Genomic DNA, 25005 nt, shown 5'->3' on the forward strand with positions numbered 1-25005 from the left:
TCTCTGGAAAGCTACCCCATTCCATCAAATAAGTAAATGTATTTTAAAGAAGTTTAAGGATGATAATTCTGCCTCATGAACGTGAACAAAACTGGCCTATTTACACTTGTACTGAGTTATTGGCTGTGTAACATTCCCCTCTGCTAAGAGACCTTAAGTGAGTCACTTCCTTCTTGCTTTCAGCTCCTAAGTGGATGAAGTAATAAAGACTAAATATAAGAAGGTGCAATCTAAATGCTATTTTTAGAGCTATTGAATATAGGCAGGCTGCAAAACTAGGGAGATGAAAGAAACTGTTAAGGTAAATTACCGTTTGTCTTTCTCTTTTCTTTTTGGTTCAGTTTTCCCCGTTCCCTTCCTGTCTTTGGCTTCGTAAGGCAAGTAGGATTGTTTAGTGAGTCTCCAGACACTGGGCGTCTGCACTCACCCCCTCACTGCTCTCTGGTGGTGCTAGCTCACTGCATGTGCAGAATGGATGCAGGTTTCAGCAGAGCCCAGCTGAAATAAACCGCATGTGTTTGTAGACTCTGTCCTGTTCTGCGAGACTGTGGCTCAGATAGATACTCTGCCTGAGAATTCGAAGTAGGCGGAGTGTCCTTGAGATTTGACAGGGATTGCCCTGACTGCTGTAGTCTGCCCTTTAAGTAGAGAGCTAGCTCAGGCTACTCCCTAGACCACTGACCCAGAATCCTACACCCACACATGTGTTTTTGGGCAGTGCTGTGGGAGCTGTGAGTTCTAGAACTGTTTGTAAGGACTCAGGGATCCTGTAGAGGACACCTGCTGACTCTGCTTTCTGTCCCTCTTTCAGTCCGGCTCCCTCCTGCCACTTTCTTGACCTCTTTGAACCTGCCACTCTGCTCTTTCTTCCCACTTTCTTTTCTGTGGTCCAGCAAGAATTGGTGGGCCATGTTCCTGCATACACTTGTCACACTGTTTGTGTTGACAGCACTGGTATAAACTGCCTTGAGCCAGATTGACTTAGGTCATATCTCAGCAGACTTCTTTGAGACTATTTATGCTGATAAACCTCTGGAAGAATTCGATGGAGGCCACCCCTTTGATGTCAGTTGGTATATGGTGGTGGTGGATAACATCTTGTTTAGTTGCATAGCACTATCTCTGTGGAAGAGTCTTAAAGGAATCCTGACATTTGAGTTATCTGGTGGCACTTAGCATAGTCTGTGGTTACACTGTTTGTGTCCCCCATTAGATGATAAAGATCTTCATGGGAGGAGAGCTCCCTTCCTCCCTTCCTCTGGCCACAGCTCCTCACATACACAGTGTGCTCTTGTAATAGCCGTTCATTTAGTAGTGAGCTACTTTCTGTATCTTAGCCGTCTTTATGTCTGTGAGACTTCACCTGTTTCTAGTGCTCATAGTAACTTAACTTTTATGGAACCTTAGCCTCATTTACGGAATTACCCAGAATTACAGTTGGGTCTGAACACCTGTGTCAGAAGCTGCAGCCACTGATCCTTTCACTCCTTCACTGTGTGCCAAGTGTGTACTGTTCAGTGGCTTGGCTATCTATTAATTTTAATTAATGTTAGGGTCTCTCTCTCTCTCTCTCTCTCTCTCTCTCTCTCTCTCTCTGGTTTTGTTTTTTCAAGACAGCGTTTCTCTGTGTAGCCCTTGTCTTCCTGGAATTTGCTCTGTAGCTTTGCCTTCAGAGCGCTGGGACCAAAGACCACTGCTTGAGGTTTTGTGTTTTTAAATATCATCCTTTTAAGATTTTCTTTCAATAAGTTTAGGACAAAGGTGTACGTAGAAGAAAAAGACTGATGAGGGAAATGGAAGATATGTGTGGCTCATATGACATGTATAAACATTTAGTCATCGTATATGCATATAGACTTATATGCATCCTAGACCATCTAATCAAGAACTGAGCAAGCTACTCTCCTTTTACATATGTTGGTGAGAATACTTGCTAAGCTACAAGGACTTTCTAACCTTAGAAATCATGACTTAACTAGCAGAAAGGGCACAGCAGAAGAGCAAGACACCTGATTTTCTGTCAAAGCTCTGTACTCACTATGTGACCTTAAAGGAAGCCTAATAAGGCTGCTTAGCTGTACACATATGGAAACCTGGAGAGCCTTCTGAATTATGGGGAGGATTCAAGAGACATGTATATATGTATATGAAAGAACTTCCCAGTGGGGGCAGCCTTACTAACTCAGAGACCCTTTTTAATTCTAATATTTGAGACCATTGCTAAGTTGTCCAGACTGTATCAGCCTCCCCTAGGATTTCAGGCACGTACCACCACACCTGACTGATGCTTTTTTTTTTTGGTTCTTTTTTTCGGAGCTGGGGACCGAACCCAGGGCCTTGCGCTTCCTAGGCAAGCGCTCTACCACTGAGCTAAATCCCCAACCCCCTGATGCTTCTTTTTAAAAAACATTTTATTATTGTGTATGCATAAGCATGATGTGTATATTTGTGTATGTGTGAGTATGTGTATTTGTGTGTGTGTGTGTGTGTGTGTGTGTGTGTGTGTGTGTGTGTATGTATGTTAGTGAAACACTATGTAGCCCAGGCTGGCTTCAAACTTGATGTCCTCCTGCCTCATCCTCCAAAGTTGCTAGGATTGTAGGTGTGTGCCTCCATGACAAGCCTTCAGGGGTCTGCATTTTGTAAAGCAGAGTCAGGACAGATGGTGTGGGAAGTTAACTTTTCTTCTTGAGCTGTGCACATGTTTACTTGTAAAGCTATTCATATGTATATGCATTTATTTTTAGAGGCCTAACATTCAGTCTCTTGTAGCCCATAGAGATAGTGAGTCATTCTTTGAGGGAAATGGTAATATTTTACAGAATCCACAATGGTTTAGAAAATGTGGGAGGCATCACGTTTAGTCTGATCAGACCTTTGTAACTATGGAGAGAATCCCTTCCTCCACCCCAGCCCTGTGTTGGGTATCCCAGTAGAATGAGACTGGCAGTTAATGTGTGTGAACATCGAAAATTCTGATTAATGTTTCTTGGTTTAGAAGATTTGTGATTCTTGGTAAAGCTGGTGATTTTGGCCATTAATTGAATAAACCATGTTTCCTTCTAGGTTGGATGTTTATTGAATTAGTTGACAATGGGGGAAAACCTGTTGGTCAGGAATGAGTTCCCCTTGGTTAAGTTTCTGCTTCATCACAATTGCTTAACAGGAAGTTTGTCTTTGTAGGCAAATGAGAGACAGACTAGGAGGGCCTGACAATCCAGTTGCTGTGTCTAACCTTGGCTTACTCTTTTAACACATGCTAACTTTTGTGTAGAGTTTCATAATGTCAGCAGGAAGATTACTTAGGAAATTCACTCTAATGGTTAGGCAACATAAAGGACTTACAGGCCAGAATGTAGTGAGGTAGAAATTGGGACATTATTAAGAAAAATGGAGGGAAAAAAGAAAAATGCTTGCTCGCGTGTAGAGAAGTGTGCGAATGCAGTGAACGTAGGAGCTGGTCTCCAGGAGAAAGACCCCTCCACAGAAGGAAAACCAAGTATGGGCTCTACACACCTTCTTCTTAAGGAGTTAAGCCGAGAACCTTTAGCCACATTAAGAACTGATAAGAAAGTATATTTTGGCTGTCTGAGAAGAGACAGGGAGAACTCAGTCTTCACTCTCCACCTTTGTCTGTTAACCTTCCGCAAAGCCTGTTACCAGTTAGGCATTGGAGAGAGACTTCTTTGAAGGAAGGGTGAAAAATTAACTTACCAGTCCAGGGAAAGCCAGAGGATTCAATAGGGCGAGAAACAAGTTGGCCGATGAAGTGGTGGTTTTGCTGTGTCCTATCCTGCAGTTTGGATGTAAGTTGAACTTTGAAAAAGAATGTATTGTTTGAGCAACTGGCTGCCAGTGTAGTTCACTGGATACTTTGTCACACCTGGATTTCCAGTTTAATTAATTAAGACAGGTTGCATGTGTCTTAGGCTGGCCTTGAATTTACTAAGATGCCCTTGAGCTTCTGATCTTCCCGCTTCCACCTCCGGAGTCCTGGGCTTAGAAGGATGTACACCTAGTTCATGCAGTGCCAGGGACAGACGCTGGGACTTTGAATGCCAGGCAAGCCCGCTGCCAACTGAGCCATAGCCTCAGCCTCCAGTCATTCTTGGCTCAGTAACATCAGCTAGTGAGGAACAGCTTGAGCATTTTCTTTCTTTCTCTTGGCACGGTGCTGTCTTTAAGTTGTGAGGACGTAGTATTTGCATCTGGTCACTGTGGGGCTGTTTACTCACACTCACCCTGGCCATTCGGTGCCCAGGGCGTGGAAGTCAGCACACTGTTACCATTGCCTGTGGATGGTTCTGCATCTGAGAAGTTTCTCTTGAGCTGGGATGGGAACTTAGATGGTTGCTAACACAGAAGAGGACTCAGGCACCTTTAAGATGTGTTTTGCTGTGACATTCATGCTTGGGACCTTGGGATGGAATGGCTCTTTGGTAACATGGAATATATGTGGAGTTTGTTCTTTCTGTTACCAGGCTGAAATTCTCACCCTTCGGTACTTTTGTGGTTCTCATGAACTTAGGGCCTTTGAAAGTGTTTAATGGCTTTTCTGACCCTCATACTTAGGAGGCAGCTGTGTTTTCTGAAAATGATATAGGCTTTACCTCCTCCTATAGATGGGAGGACTTGGGAGAAGTTCTTGAGAATTAAATATTTTGGTGCCTTTAGCTGTTTGTTGTTGTTTTTCTTTTTTGAAACAGGTTTCTCTGTGTAGCCGTGGCTGTCCTGGAATTCTGTAGACCAGGCTTGCCTGAACTCAGAGATCCACCTCCCTCTGCCTCTTGAGTGGTGGGGTTAAAGGTGTGTTCTACCACCTCCCAGCTTAAATGTGGGTCAGTAATATATAAGGCTTGGTCTGTCGTAGATATTTAATACTGCAGGGACACTTTGGCTATAGTGTGACAAGTTCAGTCTTCACACTCTCTATGGTCTTTAAGTTAGTGGCTTTTCTTTTTGTTATATAGTTTGTTAGAATTTGTGGTCTAAGAAAACTCACAGTAGAAAAAGGATGTTAATAGAATTTGGATTTACTGTAATGTTTACTATAATTTGGATATACTGTAATGTATATACTGTAATGATCTTGTAAATTACTGATTAGTATATATTATTGTTTCTTTGGTTTACTTGGTGATTAGCTATTGTGGGGTACTGGCCTTTATTGAACTGTAAGTTCACACTTACTGCCATGTTCTAAGAATATTCTGTACTCCAGCTGAGCACCAAGGATGTGAGAAGTGTATGTGGAGTTGATGTCTTTCCAGTGGCACACGCTACGTATGTCAGGAAATCTTGGGGGATAGTTGAGTCCTTGCTTGTTTTCATTCTGGCTGGCAAGCTGCCTTTGCAATGGCGGAAGAGCTGTCCTAGAAACAATAGGAAGGTCATTGTACTGAATGATGGGGACAGTCTCTGGACGGTTGAGTGAGTTTTTAGTTCTTTTCACTTGTAGATAGTATGCTCTTTGTCATACATAAGTATTAACATTAGCCGAGTTTCATTATTCCTTATGTAGACTCCTCTCAATGCAAAGGTGAAGGTTACTGCCCCAGGCCCTTCATGGCCAAGGTCTGTGCCTCAAATCCACCATTCCATCCGGCCCTTCTCTCCATTCTTGGTGGCTGTCATTTGCCGCTGGTGCCATGGTGGGTGTATGGATTGCTCTCTGTCTTTCAACAGTTACCGAAGTGCATGTTTGGGATTTTGTTGAAGAAAGCTGGATACAGTAAACGGAAAGAATCTTGGAAGATGCTTGACTGCTGTCTTTTCTCAGACTAGTCTGAAGGGAATCCCCCATTCATTCAGTGGTGGATCTGAAGTGCAAAATACTTTCCAGGTAAGCCATTGCCCTGTGTTGTGTTGTTTTGTGGACTTACCTCACTGAAAGACACTTTTAAAAAATCTTTTCAAATTTGCATATTGAGGCTCACACCTGTAATCCTGGTACTTGGGAGGGTAAGGCAGAAGGATTGCTGCAGGCTGGTGGCCAGCCTGGGCTACAGGGTAAGGCTGTATTTCAAACAACAAACAAATCTTTTTTTTTTTTTTTTTTTTGCCTGTTTCTAGGGGATGAAAGACATACTGGATATTTGTGCCTAGTATTTGGCAGTCAGTGAAGGGGCTATGGCAGAATTATGAGTAAAAACTTCGTACATGCAAGGGTTACAATTACGGGCTTAAATATCTTCTCATCAGCTCTCAACAGAGAATATTGTAAGCGGGGATTTTGGGAGGTCTGAGGGGATAGTTTATAAAACAAGTGGCCATTTTGAGACATTTTCTTTTGTGGACTAATTGTTGATAATGGCCCAGATTACTTTTTTAAATACATGTAAAGTAGCAGTCTGTCATGAGGACTCCTAGAGGGTTTTCTCAGGAAGATTTGCTCCGTGTAGCAACTGTTGAGAGCATTGCTAACTTTTTCTAGGTACCGCCGGTAGGTACTTGGCATGTTTTTTAGTTAGCACACAGGATTTTTAGTTGGTCACTTGGATTTTAAACAGTAGAATGAAGCTCGGAAGTACTGAGGGAGTGCAGGTTACCCAGGCCATGCAGCCAGTAAATGGCAGAGCCAGATTCAGGCCTAGGTTTTTAGGTCCAATGAAGTTTGTATTTAAGCCTTTTTGGATTTTCACTTTTTTTTTTCAAAACAGTGAAGTTGTGTGTGTGTGTGTGTGTGTGTGTGTGTGTGTGTAGATGTAGGTGTGTATGTGCTCACTGTGGCTGTTTCGGGGATAGGGGTTGCACACGGAGGCCAGGTGATGGCAGTGTCTCTCTCAGTAGCTCTTATACCTTGTTGTGGAGACAGGTTCTCCTGAGACCCTACACTGGCCAGGAGACAGTGCTCAGATAACAGGTGTGCCGCCTCAGACTTTGAGGTGATTTGCTTACTTATTTTTGTTATGTTTTGATTTATGTGGGTGAAGATCAAATCAAGCCCTCATGCTTGTGCAGCAAGCACTTTATTAATCGAGCCATCTCCCTAGCCCCTCACAGTGCATTTCTCCTTGAAGAGCACACACATGCTAGCTCATTGTTTGGCATGGTATTTGTCCTAGTCAGGGTTACTATGGTTATAATGAAACATCATGAAGTTAGGGAGGAAAGGGTTTATTTGGCTTACACTTTGACATCACTCTTCATCACTGAAGGAAGTTAAGACAGGACCTCAAACAGGGCAGGAACCTGGAGGCAGGAGCTGATGCCCTGCCCCATCAATCACTAATTAAGGAAATGCCCTAAGACTTGCCTACAGCCCTATGGAGGCATTTTCTCAGTGGAAGCTTCCCGCTGTCCAGTGACTTCTAACTTATGTGAAGTTGACATAAAACTAGCAACACAGTATTTTAGTAATTTCTGGTGTTCTGTCTGCTTTGAGAAAATCCAACAGATCTTTAGTCAGTTGTTCAGGTGAATATGAAAGTAATTTAGGAGCAGAAGAGAGGCACAGTACCTTAAAACACAGTGTGCTGTGTACAGGGATCCCCATTGAATTCAATCCCACATTTTCCCATTCCTTCATAGTATTATAGCTTTACTCAAATAGCTTACAGCTCAAATGCATATACTTCTTTTGACCTGTCATCCGTCAGCCTGACAGGATAGATGTTCTCAAGTAATACAGTTTTTTCATTATGTAAATTCCCTCTATTCTCCACACTCTATACTGTTTGAAAACTGTGTGTTACAGACTGAATTTCTTTGCATTTGCTCATATTCTAGCACCCCGCCTTAAGAGCAGTGGGTTGTGGCTGATGCAATGGAAAGAGCAGGTGGTAGCACCTATGAAGAGTCATGTAGTTCATGGTCAGATCAGAACTCAGATTTCCTTACAGTAACCTGCTGGGGTCAGCGCTCTCAGTGCTTCATTGCTGAGGGAACCGATGGCTAGAGTGGTTAAATAATCTGCTGAAGAGCAGAGATGAGAGGGAACCCAGGCAGCGAGGCTTCAGGGAATGTGCTTTATCCAACTCTGTGCTCTTGTTTAGAACAACATCCAGCATGGCTACACTGGGTTTCACTGTGTGACATTGTGTACAGTTTTCTTACTTTAGTAAGGCTGGGCGTGGCAGTTCATGAGCCTGTAATCCTAATATTGGGAAGCTGGCTGGGAGTTCCCAGAAATCTGTTCAGTTATTGTGCTCAAAGTGTTTCTGTAGCCTAGGGGTGGGGCAACATCAGTGATTTTACAGTACCGCTAGTAAGTCCAGAAACTAGTGTAAGTTCATGGTGAATATATATATCATGATTAGTATATTCTTTTTTTTTTTTTTAAAGATTTATTTTATTTACATGAGTACACTGTAGCTGTTTTCAGCTGTTTCGGATCCCATTACAGATGGGTGTGAGCCACCATGTGGTTGCTGGGAATTGAACTCAGGACCTCTGGAAGAGCAGTCAGTGCTCTTAACCACTGAGCCATCTCTCCAGCCCTGATTAGTATATTCTTAACCACCGAACCATCTGTCTCTTCAGATTAGTATATTCTTTTCCTTCTTTTGAGACAGGGTCTCATGTAGCTCTCAGGCTTGCCTTGAACTTACTGTGTAGCTGAGGATGGCCCTGTATCCACATGGGAGTGCTGGGAATTACAGGCATGCACGATTACACTGTTTTATTTAATGGTGGGCATCAAACTCAGAGCTCTAGTGCATGCTAGGCAAGTACTCTACCAACTGAGCTACATCCCCAGCCCGAGTATTCCCCTAACACAAGAGTTGCTAGATGCTATTTATATGCTAGTTTAATTCAGAGGGGCCTGCAGACTACCCAGAGTGACTACAACATTCTCTTTTTGTAGGTAACCTATGCTCAACCTATGCGTGTCAATCCTTTGTGTGTGTGTGTGTGTGTGTGTGTGTGTGTGTGTGTGTGTGACATCAAACAACCTTTTCTCAGGGCTTACATATCAGATATCCTGCATACCAGATTTTTACATTACAGTTTAAAACCGTAGCAAAATTACAGCTATGAAGTAGCACCGAAAATAATTGTGTACTTGGCAGGGGTCATCATAACATGGGGAACTGTGTTAAAGGGTCACAGCATTAGGAAGGTTGACAACGGGCTGGAGAGATGGCTCAGCGGTTAAGAGTACCGACTGCTCTTCCAGAGGTCCTGAGTTCAATTCCCAGCAACCACATGGTGGCTCACAACCATCTGTAATGGGATCTGACGCCCTCTTCTGGTGTGTCTGAAGACAGCTACAGTGTACTTATATATAATAAATGAATAAAAAAAAAAAAGGTTGAGAACTACTGGCCTAGCAGGTCATATCATGGGCTCAAATCTGTTAATTAAGTAAGATTATCTGCTGGATGGATGGCTGGAAACTTTTTGTCTGTTTTTTGTTTCCCATGAAGTGTATAGATTTATTGAAGGCAAAAACCTCAGTTCAAAACCTTTTCTGATTATGGTATTTAGGGTTTTGGGTTTTCCTGTCTTTTTCCCTCTCCTTTGCTTTTTGTTTTGAGGTAGGGTTTTGTATGTAGCCCAAGTTGAGCAGGAATTTGTGGTCCTCCTTCACCCACCTCAGTGCTGAAGTCATAGCTGCATGACAGCACTCTATCTGCTTTTAGAGCACCTAGGTCATTAGCACATTCAGCTTGAATGTACTTTTGACTTAGAAGTCGGAGAGGTCCTTGTTTCTTCCTCTTTTTTTTTTCCTTTTTGCATATGTATCCGTTATTCATTTGGAGCACGTGTGTGCGTGCCTTCATGTAGAGGCTAGAAGCTGATGTCTTTCTCCATTGCTCTTTACTTTATTTACCTGAGGTTTCATTACAGTGAGCTTCACTGATCGGATGGGCTAGTATAGTTAGCTGCTGGGATTGGGATTCGGACTCCCCTCCTCCAGCTTGTAGGAGGAGAGCTTTTCCGATGAGCCTTCTCCCCAGCTCTGGCCCCTGGTTTGCTTCGAGTTCCTTTGTCATTGCTGTGACCCATTTTCTGTCCACTTTGTACTCTTAAGGAGATGGTTGGCTTACTAAGCTTATGTAACTTGGTCGTATAGTGTGCTGTACACGGGCACACTGAGGATCATACCCCTGGCACATTCGCCATCATTACTGCACGCTGCTCTGTGGGGTGTGTTTTCACCTACTGTGTTATTCATTTCTCTTGCTTTGTCATTTTCTCTTTGTTGTTGATGTAAAAAGGGAAACAAAAATGAATTAGTGTTTCAGGAGGTCAGCTTGGTAAATGGATGCAGGATGAAGAGATGGAAGGCAGAGGTGCAAGAGGGTTCACTAGGGTTCACTAGGGTTCACTAGGGCGCCGTTGCTTTGTGGAAGTTGTAGGCCTCGGATCTCAGAGTTCAGGGGTTGTTGGCTTTAGTAGCAGACTTGAGGAGTAATATCATGAGTTTTAGATTTTTCTTCTGCCTTGAGGCCTTGGGGTAGGTGTTTGCTTTCGTCCTTAGGATTGGTAATACTGTAATAGAACGTATTAGGGGAAAAGAAAAATGAGTTTATATTAGGCAAAATTAATGACGAATTTGATTCACCAGTAGATGAAACAAACCTAAGGGTAGAGATAGCTGTATGTAATATTGGTCTGAGCTCACCAGTAGGGAAGTTTGGGAGCCTCTGCCTTCATGTAGCTATGTGAGATGACTCAGACGGCCTGTCTGGGGTGCCAGCACACAGGGATGGGCTGTGATGCTGACCAGGTATGGCTACACATCTCTCGAACTCTGATTTCCCAGCAGCCTGCTAGTTCCTGTTCCCATTGACAGATGAAACCATTGCTCGCAGTCGCATCTTTTCTTACTCTAACCGGCTATCAGAAAGTCACTGAGCTCACTGTATGTACATCCTTTGTTCCTTCCCCTGATTTCAGTTCCACATTCGGTTACATCAGGAGAAAAATAACCTGGGCAATGATAGATAGCCAAGAGGCACCTAGCCTCCTAGCCAGCCTCAGTTTTGAGTGTTTCTCACCTAGCCCTGGTGAGTGCAACCATGGAATTTTAAACGGCATTTAAACATCACAGCATGAAGCCTGAATACATACAAGTCAGCTATTTTACCTACTTGTCAGTTAAAGCAACAGCTGTTCTAGTGCAGGAGTCAGAATTAGCCTTGTTGGAATAATAGACTGCTGTGTTGGTCTCTAGTGTAGCACTGCCTTTGGGGAGTTAATTTTGAGACAGAGTATCTCTGTGTAGTTCATGAATTCTCTGAGCTCAAATTCACCAGTCCTTAGACCAGTGGTTCTCAACCTTCTTAACACTTTGACCCTTTGATCTAGGTCCTCATACTGTGGTGCTGGGGGGGGGGGGGGCAGTTATTTTGTTGCTACTTCATAACCATTTGGCTACTGTTATAAATTGTAATTAAATATCTGATATGCATCCCCAAAGGGATGCAACTCACAGGTTGAGAACCTTAGGGGATTTTAAAACAGATTTGTTTGTATTTGGTGGGTGTGGGTATTTGCATGTATGCTTGTGTGCCACTTGTGTGTAGTGCCCACAGAGGCCAGAAGAGGGCTTAGAGATGGTTAGGAGCTGTCACGTGGGTTCTGGAAAGAGCCCTTCTTAAGGGATTTTTAATGCAATTCTTTTTACCTCATGCTATATTTATCTTAATCACTTAAGACTGTTGGAGATGGCCATCAATATTTTACTCATTTTAAGGTAAATTATATGTATCTGCTGTATGGGCCATAAAGTGCGCAGTGCAAAAGAAAATACAAGGCTCTTGTTCTATAAGCACACCTAACCTTTTCTATATATGCCTACCTTATTTTTATTACTACTAGTATTTTTATTGTTGTTTTATTTTGAGATGAAAATTTCCTGGCTAGCTTGGAACTTGCAGTGTAGATCAGAGATTTGCCTGCCTTTGCTTCTGAGTGTCAGGATTAAAGGCATGTTCTACTATGTATGTAATTTTTTCATATAAATTAAAAAATTATTTTTTAAATTTATTTAATCTTATTTTATCTTATGTGTAGGAATGTTTTTTTTTTTAATTTATTATATATAAGTACACTGTAGCTGTCTTCAGATACACCAGAAGAGGGCATCAGAACTCTTTACAGATGGTTGTGAGCCACCATGTGGTTGCTGGGAATTGAACTCGTGACCTCTGGAAGAGCAGTCGGGTGCTCTTAACCGCTGAGCCATCTCTCCAGCCCAAAGAAGTCTGTCCACACTCTTTTTTTTTTTTTTTTTTTCCAGAGCTGGGAACCGAACCCAGGGCCTTCCGGTTGCTAGGCAAGCGCTCTACCACTGAGCTAAATCCCCAACCCCGTGTAGGAGTGTTTTTTGTTTGTTTGCTTGTATGCATGTCTGCATACCACAGATATGTGCCTGGTGATGGAGGAGGCCAGAGGAGGGTATTGGATTCTCTGGAACTGTAGCTATAGACAGTTGTGAACCACTGTGTGGGTGCTGGGCATTGAACCCAGGTACCTGTGTTCCTAACAGTGTAGAGCCATCTCTACAGCCCTGAATCTTACCTACTTTAATGTAAAATATGATTTAATCATCTTAGCTATCAATTCCTAAAGGACACTCACTTTCTGGGGGATGCTTTTTAAAATGCAAGCCGATTTGTTGTATAATAGGGCTGTAATTTGTGCAATAGCGTGGACTGATGACTGCCACGTGAATCATTTTCGGTTTTGCTGTAACTTACAGTACTATAAGAATGACTTTGTGCGTGTGCCATTCCACATGTGAAGTAGTATATCTTTAGGGAAGATTCTGAGGAGGAGTTGGGCTAGGTAGGCACTTTGAAAGATCTGGCCCTGGGCTGGGGTTTGTCTCAGTGGCTTGCCTAAGGTGCAGGGCTTGAGTTTGATCCTTAGCATATACCTGCATAGGCTTTGCCTCAGACTGCACTCATTTCCTAATGGTGTTAAGTGGACTTTAAACTGGAAGCTCTCCAGCCCACCAACGCCTTCCGCTTAATGGGTAGTTGCTATAGCACTGAGGTTAAGCTCTTTGACCTTGCATGAAAAATAGGATATGTACATGGATTTGGGAGTCAGACAGACAGATGCATTCTTTTGTGCTCAGCAATCATCATGGGTGACCTTGGCATCTTCCTTCTGTTCTTTCCCTTCTTATCCCCTCCCCCCTTTCTTTCTTACCCTGGTACAAATCTTTTGAGAGTAGTTGCAAACATTTTGGTGTTGTTGCCCCGAAATTTGAACTTAGTTGTCTCTGCTGTCCTAATTTAGAAGCAGCTGCTTATCTTTCCTTTCCCCCACTGACTTCTCGGAAGAGCCCAGTTTAGGTAGTTCCTCATATGTGTGCAGCAGTGTGTAGCATTCCACATGCATTCACTTGCTGCTTTAGTTCCTGTAAACGGAGCTTTGGTGAGCTGTAATCCAAGCTAAGCTTTTTCATAGGGATGCTTTGTCATAGGAGAAATGCCCTTCACATCAAATCACATCACAGGCAATAAGAGCTGCGCTGAACTGTTCCTTGGTTAATGTGGCAGCAGCCAGAACTCTGTAGTAATTGCAGTTTCCCCTCTGCTCTTGGCAAGGTTGTCTCCAGGGCACCGCTTGGCGTCTTTTAACAGTCTTTCTTACTCACAGCTCCTCACCTAGAGACTCCAGCCTCCAACCCTCCAGTCTTTTATTGAAGTAGGGTCACAAAGTTGTGGTCTAGTTGTCATTCTTCTTCTGTTTATTAGCTAGTGTTCAAAGACTAGCCTGGTTCTCCCTTTCTATCTGTGCCGTCATACTCCGGTGGGATTTTGTTTATACAATGTGTTAACCGTCAGTTACCCTCCTTACTGATTCTCAGTGTCCCAGATTTGGTTAATGAGAGCCCCATCCGGTGGCTCCCATTTTCCTTTGATATGGCCACCAGTCTTTGTGTGTCTCCCCGCTTTTTGGAACCAGATTGTCCCAGGTCTATGTGACACTATGGCTTTTTATGGGACTATTTCTAGAAACTTTCTTGTCACTGTAGACCCTTGTGATAGACAGTGCTGAGAAATACATTTAAAAGGACCTATGAGTTCATCTTACTTCTGATTCAGATTTAGTATTACAGTTTTTCTCCCTCTGAGCTTGATAGTCTGAATACTGAAAAAATCTAAGGGATCTTGTTAACATAATGGCCATCAAAGTTGAGGTGCACATGTTATATAAATAGGTAAGTAGTTTATTCATTCATTCTTGAGCATGTCCTTTTTAGTATTATGGGATACAGAATAGACTCATATATATGTTACTTCCAGTAGTTTTCAATCATAAATGGAGAATCAGTTTGTTTGGTGTTGTGGGAGTTAGAAAAAGTTTTTTTTTTTTTTTAAAGATTTATTCATTTATTATATATAAGTCCACTGTAACTGTCTTCAGATACACACGAGGTACAGACAAGGGCATCAGATCTCTTTACAGATGGTTATGAGCCACCATGTGGCTGCTGGGAATTGAACTCAGGACCTCTGGAAGAGCAGACAGTGCTCTAAACCACTGAGCCATCTCTCCAGCCCAGAAAAAGTTTTATAAGGGACGTTTTAGTTGCTTATTTTGTTTGTGAGCGTTGGTTATATTTGTGTGGTGTATGCATACATACGGCCTGAGGAAGGTGTTGGGTGTCTTTCTCTTCAGTCTCTGCCTTGCTCTTTAAGACAGGGTCTCAGGGGGTCTGGAGCCTGTGCTGTTTGGGCTAGGCTATGCAGTAGTACATGTAGAACACACAACTTCTACATGGCTGCTAGAGTCTGAATTCCCAGCCTTATGCTTGCACAACTAGATCAAGCCATCTCTCTAGCTACACAAGACACATTTTTAAAAGATTTATTTATTTATTATATATGAGTACACTGTAGCTGTCTTCAGACACACCAGAAGAGGACATCAGATCCCCTTACAGATGGTTGTGAGCCACCACGTGGTTGCTGGGATTTGAACTCAGGACCTCTGTAAGAGCAGTCAGTGCTCTTAACCACTGAGCCATCTCTCCAGTCACAAGACACATTTTAAAAGCTATATGAGGCTTGGCAGAAATTAGAAATGGACATAGATGTAGGGACCATCATAGCAAAGAGAATCAGGACATGGTAAAAGGTTGTCTATCTTGTTTTCTCTTTAATAGTTTAGTTTTATCACACACACACACACTCTTTTTGTGTATGAGTTTTATCTGCATGTATGTATGTGTACCACATATGTGCCTGGTGCTCATGAAGATCGAAAAAAGGTTTCAAATTCCTTGGAACTGGAGTTACAGGTGGTTGTGAACTACCGTGCAGGTGCTGGGAACCAAACCCTAGTCTTCTACAAGAGCACTAAGTGGTCTTAACCATTGAGCTGTTTCTCTATATCCCTTTAATTTTTAATTGTGTGCATGTGGGAGCAGGTTTTTTTATGAGGCAGAGTCTAGCTATGTAGTCTGGGCTGGCCTTGAATGTATGACAATCTTACCTGGCCTCCCAAGGGGTGGGATTACCGGTATGTGCTACCTCTGCCTGGCAGAGGGTGTGTGGTTTCTTGAGAAGGGATGAGTAAGGAGTCCTGTGCTTCCTGTAGCCTGGGTGAAGCAGCTGAGGGAGATGAACTTGCCAAGGCCATTATAACTAAACTAGACTTTTTAGGTCACAAGTTACAGACTAGTTTACCTTTGGACAGGGATCCCACAGACAATTTTATTTGATCTGCATCGAGTTTAAGGACTGGGGCCTTGCGTATCAGCATCCCCATTTCTGGTTTTGTGTGAAAATGTGGAGCACGGTGATTCCTGCCTCTTGGAGCTGAGCTTGTGCTTTCTGTCTGCCTTGCAGTCCTACTCGCCTCATGTTACCTGCGGATGGGTCTGGGCTTGGGATTCTCGCATGAACCGGAAGATGAGTGCAGTGGACATGGACTGTGCAAGTTGAGCCACATGTGTGCTTTATAAAGATTATTCTGGCAGTCAGTTTGGAGCAGTTAGTAGACTGCTGCATTATTCCAGGGAAGGAAGACGTCTAGTAACAGATGGGGGAGAGGAGGAAGTGAGTCATTGTAGCTATGGAGTGGAGAGAGTGTACTGATAGATGTGAGCACAGTGTGCCCAGGAATTGACAAAAGAAGTCATTCTTATATAAAAAAAGACTTAAGTTTGTGTGGATGAGTGTGGAAGCGCACATCTACAGTGTGCTTAGAGGGCAGAGAACAACTTTTGGGGGTTGATTCTGTCCTGCTGTGTTGACACAGAGGCAGGAGACTCAGCTCACCATCGGAGTGATGGAATTACAATTGTATTTTTTTTAAGGATTGAACTTAGGTCCCCAGGGTCACACTGCAAATGCAAACGTCATCTTGCCAGGCATGTAAGTTCTTACAAAACTCTTTAAAGGGCTGGGGATTTAGCTCAGTGGTAGAGCGCTTACCTAGGAAGCGCAAGGCCCTGGGTTCGGTCCCCAGCTCCAAAAAAAAAAAAAAAAAAAAAAAAACTCTTTAAAACACAAAGTCCTGGGGTTGAAGATTAGCTCAGTAGATATGATGGAGATCATTCCAAAACCCTCCAAGAGTTAGCAGTGCCTGCCAGCTCTCAGAAAGGTATATCGGGCTAGCTGTGTCTCTGTAGTCACATGTTCATATACTTTGCCCATAATTCTATCTAGGAAGTTCTCCTATTTTGCACATCTGTAGTCTTTGCCCCTTTGCACTTTCCGTTTCTAGTTCAATGCTTTTTACTAGGTAGCTTGAATGGCTGGGCTGCTGAGTGCTGAGCGCTGTTGATAAATAATGCAGTTGCTTCCAAGTTTTGGTTGCTCATGTGGATAACACTTCTAGGTAGATAGAACCCCGAGTTTCTGTTGAGTAGACCGCTCTGAGATAGAAGTGTTGGCTTGTGGGTGGCACAGGTGGGCACAGGGAGCTTAGCTAAGACAACTGACATAGAAGAGTTGACTGTGGATAGGATATTGGGAACTCAGAGAAGACAGCTCAGGTGTCTTTGAGCGAGCAGCAGGTGCTAGTCCAGTTTAAGTTTCTGTTGCTAAGGTAGAGTTCCACTAGACTCCATCACCTGGTGGCTTGCCGGTCCGTGTCAGTCAGTCTAATGGGTGTGAGCTGTTATCTTTACTGTAGCCTTTATTTGCCTTTTATTTAATCAGCTTAGTAGAGTTGATGTTTAGTTAAATGTACTACTTATTTTTTATCTCATATAATCATCACCATAATCAGCATATGGCTCATTTCCATGCTTTTAGAAGTCATTTAGCATTGTATACACTGTACACTCGGGTATGCTTGCTTTGTTCTGCTCAACATGGTTTTAAGACACATTCATTCATTAAGAAATATTTAGAGAGAGAGTATGTGTGTGTGTGTTGTGTTGTATGAATATATGCACATGTACAGGTGTGTGCCTTGAGGCTAAAAGGAGTTTGCTGCCTTAGCGTTGGAGTTGCAGACATCTGGGTTGCCCATTTATTATATTTGTTATGTAGGTGCTAGGATTGGAAGTGTGCTCCTCATCGTTATGTATGTAGCAAGTGCACCTTTTCTTTCCTACTGAGAGTCATCTCTCCAGCACCAAGAATTGTTCAAGTTCTTTTTACTGTTAGAGGGTTTGTTTGTATTGTTTGATTTTTGGGACTAGTGTAAGGGAGCATGATGTAGACTTTGCAGGATGTTTGTTTCCAGGTAGAGTACTTAAGAGTGGAGTTGTCGGCACAGTTCAAATTCAAAAAGAAAAAAGCTCCTTTTTTGCCCAGAGTCGTGACACTGTGGTCGGGTTTGTCTTACATCAGCAGCTCTCCAGTTCTTTGCATGTTCCTACCAGGGATCCTGTTATTCAGTTCAGTTCCAGTGAGACCTGGCGTCTGTGTTAGATCCCAGCTTGCCCTACTTTAGATAGCTCTCCCCAGTTCCATGTCGTGACCTGCTTCCCTTAGGAGTTTCCACCACCCTCTTCCTCATGCTCAGTAATGGGCTACAGTGGTGCAGAGAATTCCAGGAAACACTTCACTTAGGGTTACTAGCTTTATGAACGGATATTATAAGATTTGTTTATTTTTATTTTACAAGTAGTAAGTGTAAGTTTTGCCTGCATGTGTGTGTAGTGCCTGAGGTGGTCAGAAGAAGGCATTAAATTCCCCGGCACTGGTGTTTACCATACACAATGCTGCCATGCGGGTGCTGGGAAGTGAAGTCAGTGCCCTTAACTGCTGAGCTATAGCGTCAGCCCATGAAAGGGTGTCAGAGAGAACAGTTACCTACCGCACTCACAAAAACCCAGGTCTGCTTGAAAGGGCTGATTATAGATAGGAAGTGGTCTTCTTGCCCCTTGCACGTAGGGAGTTCCAAGTGTTAGAAGCCATTGTCCCTGGAAGGAGGCAGAGGGTAAACAGAGAATCCAGATGAACTGTGTATTCATTGTACCACTACACATCACATGTAGCTAGAAAAACAAACTTTGAATCTTCTCCAAAGCACGAAGATATGCCTTTATTTTCTCCAGCAACATGCAAACATTTAATTTACTTTATACTCTTGAAGTGTGCCTCAGCCTTGTGGTTTCACCCACAGAGTTGCTCAGTGTTGCTCAGCTTTTATGTGTTTGCGGCTACTTATATCTTGTGATAGATGTGCCATTTTATAACCCAGCACTTGGGAGGCAGAGGCAGGCAGATCTGGACTGCCAGGACTATGTTCTGAGACACTGTCTCAAAACAAAACAAAGCCTGAATGTGTAAAAGGACAAAATTCCACCAAATTGACACAGATCTTGATTGGTTTAAAATTGTATGTCTAGAATCAGGCAACACTTCATTTCATACATTGCATACTCAACACAGCCTTGGTATTGAGTAAGTGAGGGAGGAGGTTTGTTTCATGCTGAGAAGGCTGAGGCAGTTGGTCTTGTCAGAGTTCCTTCTTTGTGAGCAGGGAGATGAATAATAGAAAAACAACTGGTGTGTTAATACCAGGTCACTTCAGGTTACATGAGGGATAGATTAAAGATTGGACCGGAGGGACCTTCTTTGTCGTGCCAGTTTGGGAAGCTTGTCTGACTCCTAGGAAGGTAAGATGACTTAATTTGGTGACATAGAAACGTTAGCACGGGCTGCTCCACATTGATTTTAGTCTGATCTCATGGCCCAGTGAAGGAGTTCAGTTCCAAATTGTGTAAATAGTGACCTCTTCGAAGTTTTTCTTAAATTTAATTTATCTTTTTTTAAAAAAAGATTTATTTATTTTATGTAAGTACACTGTAGCTGTCTTAGCCACACCAGAAGAGGGCATCAGATCTCATTACAGATGGTTGTGAGCCACCATGTGGTTGCTGGGAATTGAACTCAGGACCTTTACAACAGTCAGTGCTCTTAACCGCTGAGCCATCTCTCCAGCCCCAATTTAAATTTTCTTTTGCAGAGTGTCCACTTGTATCTTAGAAAAAATAGAAATAATATGAAGTAAGAGCAGAATCCCCCAGAGCTCCCTTGATAACTGGTTTTGTGTGTTCAGTGTGCTGTGCTGCTTTCTCAATTGTGGTGTACCATAAGTCTCTCGAAGTACGCGGTCATTGACACAAAGCAGAGCTTCCTGATTTTAGTGTGAATGGAATGTTTTAGACAATTTCAAACACTGTCAGCAAAACTAATGACTCCATAGTAAACTGAGGTTTTAAGAATGTTTCAGCTGTAGAATACCAGATCTTTACAGCCTGAATTTTATAAAATTTATTTTAAATTTAATTAATTTTTTTTGAGACAGTGACTCATGTAACTGAGGCAGTGTTGATTATCCTGCTTCCACTCCGGGATTGTAGGTGTGCACATCACACCTAGTCCCTGTATTTATTTGGAGGAAATAGTTAAGGTTTTTTTTTTTTTTTTTTTTTTTTTTTGTGATTTTTTTTTTCCAGTTGAAAGTCATAGAAAACTCAAAACTATGTAAAGCTAAGAAAGGGAATTTCTAATTTGAGAAGAAAAGGTGTATGTGGAACCAGGTTAGGGCATAGTGTTTTCAGCAGCCCCGGTGGCATCTCTTGCCCAGCTTAGTGAGGATGAGATTTCTCCTTTGGTTCCCACACAAGTCTTCTGATTCACCCTTGCACGTGAGCAAACTGAAGCAGTAACTGCCTGGGTGGTGTGGTAAAGCACTGTGGCTGTTCAGCAAGCCTCGGGCCAGGCTTTTGCTCTACCTGTCGACCTTTTAACATTTTTAATATGTGCATTGCTATTTTTGCCTATATATGTGTTGGAGCCTCTGGGGAATGGGAGTCACAGACAGTTGTGAGTTGCCGTGTGGGTACTGGGAGTTAAAGCCAGGTCCTCTGGAAGAGCAGCAAGCTCTCTTAACTAATGCGTTCTCTCTTGTCATCCTGTAGACTTTTCTAGAGTTGGCTGCTGATTATTTGCTTACTCAGCAGGTGTTTACTGAGCGTCTGTTGTTTATAGATTCTGTGAGGACCGGAGAACACTAAGTCTAAGTTGGTTTATTTCTTGCTGACTGCTTATACTCCTCTATCTCTTGTAATAAAACACCTGGTTGTAACAAGTAAGTATAGTTTTTGAGGAAAAAAATAGCTTTTATTAACTTCTTATATTTAAACCTATTTTTGACTTGGTAATTTGACCCCCACCTCCACCCCCCAAGACAGGATTTCTCTGTCTATCCCTGGCTGTCCTGGAACTCACTCTGTATCCTGGAACTCACTCTGTAGATAAGTTTGGTTTCGAACTCAAAGATCCTTTCACCTCTGCTTCCTGTATGCTATGATTAAAGAATGCACCACCACCATTCATGCAGCTGATAGATTTCAAAGAGGTAGGACTCTCATTTTCTTAGCCTCTTGCCCTCATCTCCCAACTGTCGTAACTGTTTCTGTTTCTACAGATTCCACATGCACATGTATATGGAGGTCAGAGGTCAGTGTTGGTTATGCTTTCTCAGATGCTGTCCATGTAGGTTTTTGAGCCTGTATCTCTCTCTCATTTGAACTGGAACTTGATTAGCTAGGCTGCTGGTCAAGGAGCCTCAAGGACTGGTCTGTCTCTTCCGCCTCAGCTTTGAGCTAACAGCTGTACACTGTCAAACTCAGGTCCCCATTCTTGAAGGGCAAGCAGTTAATTGACTAAGCTAATTCCCCAGCTGCCTTCTACCACCTTTTTGTGAAAGTTGTATGTGCATGGTTGTGTGTGCATGTATGTGCGTTTTTGAGTCAGGGCCAGAGGTGTCATCCTCAGGAAGCTTGTCTATCTCTTTTGAGACAAGGTCTCTCATTGACTTGGGGCACACAGGTAGATTAGACTGGCTTTTGAGTGATCCCAGATGTCCTCTCTACATACCCTGAACTGAGATTACAAGTGTGTGCCACCAGGTCTGGCAGTTTTGCATGTGTTCTAAGGATTGAATTCAGATCTTACTGCTTGCTTGCAAAGCAGGCATGTTTCTGACTGAGCCATGTCCTAGGTCCCTCCCTGCAGACTTAAATGTGCAGCTCCTAAGTTGTTCTGCATGGCATAGACCAAGCTGGAACTTGCAGTCCTGCTTCTGCCTCTAGATTCTTGAGGTTACAGGTGTGTAGTCATACTTTTGCATTCTGTGTTTCCTTGGTTATTAATAAGTTCACTATGATGGTGACATCTGTGTAGTGAGAAGTTTTGAGAATTCTGGAATTTTGGTTTCTCTAAAAAAAAGCAATACTATAAGAATGCGCTTTTGTTTTGATCTCAGGTGTGGAATATTGGGCTGCTTCAGATTGTCTGTAGCTGCTGACCTTTTTTTGTCTCTCACTCTAGCAGGGGCATGGTTTTGCCAGCTGAAGATAGTTTCTGCAACTATCCAAATGTGTGACATTTAGAATTCTGGGAGCTTTTCAGAGGGTATATAAATGCTAGGATCCCTGAGAGGGGTGGCTGATGGGTTTGTTAATAGTGTTTAAAGAAGAAACATGAAAGAAATTAGTTTCAGCACTCGCTCGCTCTTGCTTGTTCTCCCTCTCTCTTCCTCCCTTCCCCTCCCTCTCTCCCTCCCTCTCTTCCTCCTCTCTCCCTCTCTCTCCTTCCCTTCCCCTCCCACTCCCCCACCCTCTCTTCCTCCTCTTCTCTCTCTCTCTCTCTCTCTCTCCTTCCCTCTCTCCCTCCCTCCCTCTCTCCCTCCCTCCCTCTCTCCTTCCCTCCCTCTCCTGTCTCCTTTCCTCTCCTCTTTCCCTTCCTCTCCTTTCTTCCTCTATCCTTCTTTCTTTCCTATCTGTGATAGCGGGTGAAACTGGTGGGGGGATAAAGGGTGGAAAAAAGAACCCACAAAGCAACAAAGACTAGCTACACATCTGTGTTCCTGGTTTGTGGAGTATTTTAATTATTTGCTTATAGCTAAGTCAGTCACGTTATTGAAACAGTTGTGTTAAAAGGGTTTGGGGCAAGTTGGTAGGAATTCTGTGTCTCTCTATACCTGGCCTTTGTGTACCTTCACTACTTCCTCTGTGAGCAGTGCTGCAGTGCACCCAGTCAGTCATGTGCACGCCTGCAGAATCACTCATTAACCTTGTTAAAGGCTGGCTTTACCATTGTCTGCCATGGAGATTAGGTGCTTTGAATGGCTAAGTACTTAAAGCCAAGGCTAGAGATACAGAGGAACTGACTGGAAAATCAGTGTAAAGACAGAAACACAAGGGTTATAAAGGCCCTTTGAGCACCAGCATGCAATGAAGTCCCTGGCTTCAAGCAGTGAGAAGTCTCCTTACCTGCTTACCTGTAGGAAACAGTGTGGAGGGACTCAGAGTAGCAGGAACCTCTTCCTGAGGCCATGCTCAATTGTTCTGGGTGCCTGGTGGGCCAGAAAGCACAGAGCTTTATTACCTAAAGTCAATTAGGGTCTGGGAACAGTAGCCATATGGGAAAGGAAAGTGTGAATCTAATTATAAAATTATGGACTGGTGATATGGCTCAGGGAGCAAAGGCAGCTCTTGACTAACTGGATTCCATGCTGGACCTGATTCTATGCTGGGACCCCCACAGTGGAAAGAGAGACCCCATTCCCTTAAGTTAGAGTTGTCACGTACTGCCCACATAATACTCATGCACACAAAATCAATCAATACAAATATGATATACAGTTTAAATTAAGGGCTAATAAACATACCCTGTGGTAGTAGCCAGGCTTGGGTCCCTCACACCCACATTGTTCTCTAAGAAGCAGGATTTTGATCACCATTGCTTTCTAAGTCTGTTGTCTATAAAACGAAAGTATCGAAGACCTACCATTGGAATGTGTGTGGATTAGGGGAAGTAGGGCCTGATTAACTTCTGAAGTTGTTAGTGTTTAGTGCTAACAGAGGCTTGTTTACATGGTGTTGAGGTTTGAGTTCCCAAGGTTGCTAGCAGCACCTATTTCCCCTCTTGCTTTTAGTTTAGTTGAGTTTAGATTTGATTTTGGTTGTTTTCTTGCATTTGTTTTTCCCTTGAGACAGGGTCACTCTAGCCCAGGCCATCTGGGAACTTACTGTATCATCCAAGTCGTTCTTAGCCCAGGCTGGTCTGCAAAGTATGGCAATCCTGCCTTCTGAGTGCTGGGATTACAGGTTTGAGTTGCAGTCCCAGCTCACTTTTTAAACACTAATTCATAGTTTACAGAGTCAGGATCATGTTAGATGGAGAAAGCTTGGGGCAGTTTTGCAGTAGATTTACAAAAGATTTTTCAAATACCAACTGATTTCAGTCCTGTGGGAGACAGTGAGATGGGGCTTGAGGACAGCATCTGCCCTGTAGGAGTTGGCCACATCTCTCCATTTAGTAAGTGAAAAACTATACAGCATTGTTTACAGAAATCACTTCCCATACCAGAATATTTGGTTTTGCCATTTCTTACGGTGTTCGCTGAAGCATATAGTATACTGGCCTCTGCAACAAATATTTTTGAATAAATAAATAGTTAAAATGAAAAAGCGAGTTGTCCTTAAGCCATCTTCCTGAAGCAGTTATCTCTTTCTAGGAAAAATAAGACTATTATATGGGGAGAAAGTTTTTCCCATATCTTTTTATTGTTCTATATAAAACATAATAAATTTTGCACTCTCACATGAGAACTTGGCGTGCTAGAATGCAGAGGAACCTTACGCAGACATTTCCATAGACAGTTGAGGGTTTTTGGCTTGTGAAGTAGAAGGGCCTGGAAGGGAGGCTTGCACCTTTGTCTTCGGTGCTACATCAATCCATTTTCAGTTTCCAAGAGGAGAGGTTTATGGACATAAGAGGGTTGGAGGCTGATAGCCCGGGATCTTTGATTTCCGATGAGGATCTTGTGACATCACAGATGTGCTTATAATAGCAAGAGTGTGTGCAGAAGGGATCTGGTGTGGACTAGGACAGCGTCCTCTTGGGAACCGAGACCTCCTGAGCTACATTATTCTCATGTGACAGCGCTCCATGACCTAACCACCTTCTAGCCCACTTCTGGTCCACCACCTCACAGTGCTGTCATGCTGGTTAACACGTCTCTAGCACACAGGAACCCTGATGGCACAAACCCATGGGACCTTAGCCAATGGGAAGGAAGGATGCAGACAGCACCGAGGACTTGGCTCTCTGCTGCTTGTCCTGTCAAACGGAAGTCCTCATGCTGAGCATGGTAAAGCATGAAGCCAGTGTTTTAACTTGAAGACATGGGATCTAGAAGTTGGTTGCTATATTTCCAGGTATATGTGGTTGACTGAAAGACTAAAGTAGAAATCTTATTCTGAGTGTTTTACATGTATTAAAATGGGGCCATCAGTTTTAGTCCTGAGTTAGTGCTTTTTAAATGCCTCAGTGTGTTGGAATTTTTTTTAATGGACAGTTATCTGGGTCATGAATAGGCACCTGCTGGATGGTCCTATGTGACAAATATCCTGCTTTTCCTATGGGTACTCCATAACTTACTGTCTGTCCTTGATGCTGGGGTTTTATGTGCTATTATGTTTAGTATGATCTGATCTGATGGATGTCTCTGTGGTCTTAGATAATGTCATTGTTTCTTCCCCTTAACATAGTATCTTATTTGTAGATTGATGAGTCAGTAATACATGTGCTTTTCAGACTCTGAATCCATGTGGCACAA

The 25005-nt window shown here is 43.0% G+C and overlaps 1 protein-coding gene and 1 long non-coding RNA gene across 13 annotated transcripts in view; one reads left to right on the top strand and one right to left on the bottom strand.

Moving 5' to 3' along the window:
* Fbxw11 (F-box and WD repeat domain containing 11) overlaps positions 1–25005 on the top strand; it is a 97136-nt gene that overhangs the window by 3791 nt on the left and 68340 nt on the right. For 6 of the 12 annotated variants that reach the window (XM_087571575.1, XM_087571577.1, XM_087571581.1 and 3 more), the window contains exon 2: positions 5686–5842. The gene's annotated coding sequence lies outside the window, so the exon portion shown is untranslated. 12 annotated transcript variants of the gene reach the window in all.
* On the bottom strand, positions 9744–20793 carry LOC120095061 (uncharacterized). Its single transcript, XR_015631511.1, has 3 exons — positions 20607–20793; positions 18184–18289; positions 9744–10437 (listed from the first exon to the last, which is right to left on the bottom strand). It is a non-coding gene; the product is annotated as an uncharacterized LOC120095061 (long non-coding RNA).

The sequence above is a fragment of the Rattus norvegicus genome, chromosome 10 (assembly GCF_021556685.1).
Source record: "Rattus norvegicus strain SHRSP/BbbUtx chromosome 10, alternate assembly SHRSP_T2T, whole genome shotgun sequence".
NCBI lineage: Eukaryota > Metazoa > Chordata > Mammalia > Rodentia > Muridae > Rattus > Rattus norvegicus.